This window comes from Sorex araneus, chromosome 1, assembly GCF_027595985.1.
Source record: "Sorex araneus isolate mSorAra2 chromosome 1, mSorAra2.pri, whole genome shotgun sequence".
NCBI classification, from domain to species: Eukaryota; Metazoa; Chordata; class Mammalia; order Eulipotyphla; family Soricidae; genus Sorex; species Sorex araneus.
In genome coordinates, this window is record NC_073302.1 from 244,065,558 (window position 1) to 244,067,085 (window position 1,528).

The window sequence follows — 1,528 nt, forward strand, 5'->3', positions numbered from 1 at the left end:
TTTAATATGGAATGCTTCACGAATTTGCGTGTCATCCTTGCATAGGGGCCATGCTAATCTTCTCTGTATCGTTCCAATTTTAGTATATGTACTGCCGAAATGAGCACACTTTATCATTTTTTAACTTGATAAAGAATTGGCCAAATTTTCCTAAAATTTCAAAGCTATAAGGCAACAGTTGTCAAAGTACAGTCCTGGACCAGTGGCATCAGCATCTCTTGGGAATTGTTGTTAATCTCAGGTTACAACTCAGAACTACTAAGTCAGAAACTCTGGACGTGTTTTATTTATTTATGTTTTTTGCTCTTTGGGTCACACCCGGTGATGCACAGGAGTTACTCCTGGCTTTGCACTCAGGAATTACTCCTGGTGGTGCTCGGGGGACCATATTGGATGCTGGGAATCGAACCCGGGTCGGCTGCGTGCAAGGCAAACACCTTACCCAATGTACTATCGCTCCAACCCCCTTGGACATGTTTTAATTGGCCTTCAGAGAAATTCTGATTCAGTGGTCTAAATAAATGATAAGTAGGCAATATACGTTGGTTAAAAAGTCTGAATATCATAAGATATTATTCTCCATAACCTGATCTAGAAATTCAAGCTAAGTTTCATGTGAATATGTACTGTAGACTGTCAACAAGACACTTTCTATTCAAGACACAAATAGGTTGAAAGCAAACAAAATTTTTAAATGATATTAGACAATCATAAGAGAACTGAAAGGGCTGTGTTAATATTAGACAGAGACTTTTGAGTCAGGAGTGTGACTAAAGAGTTGGGTGTAGCCCCCACAGCTAACCAAGAAAAAAAAAAGAGAAAAAATAAACTTTTAAACAAAAAAATTTTACTATATATAAAATAATTTTTTTTCCAGGAAGAGTGCCCATACCCTATTCTCAGTGTGGATTGGCACTTTTTCTGGAGAAAGGGGTGAGGCATTCCAGCTGGTGCTTGGAGGACCCCGTGCTGCAGAATATGGTAGATATTGCAAAATATGGTAGATATATCTACCATATAGGTCTACCAGAGACTGAACATGGGACTCCCACATGTAAAGCACGTGCTTCACCCTTTGAACTATTCCTCCACAAAATGAGAATTTTTCATCATAAAAAGATCAATCTAATAAGAAACCATAAAATAATTATAGGGCTGGAATGATAGCACAACGGGTAGGGCGTTTGCCCTGCATGTGGCTGACCCGGGTTCAATTATCAGCATCCCATATGGTCCCTTGAGCACCACCAGGAGTGATTTCTGAGTGCAGAGCCAGGAGTAACCTCTGAGCATTGTCAGGTGTGACCCAAAAGAGCACACACACACATACACACACACACACACAAAACCAAATAAAGTAACTATAAACATATATGCTTTTAACAAAAAAGATCCAAAATGCATGATGCAAAACTGACAGAGAATTGAGGGGAGAAATAGTCAATTGAACAATAACATAAAAAGTGAGACTTTATATCACACTTTAACTATGATAGAAATAAGCGTGACAAGAGAAAATCTGAAGAAC

General features: G+C 38.7%; 1 non-coding gene across 1 annotated transcript; it reads right to left on the minus strand.

The window, feature by feature from the left end:
- On the minus strand, positions 1–107 carry LOC129401308 (U6 spliceosomal RNA). Its single transcript, XR_008628239.1, has one exon. It is a non-coding gene; the product is annotated as a U6 spliceosomal RNA (small nuclear RNA).
- Between the last annotated feature and the right edge of the window lie 1,421 nt (positions 108–1,528).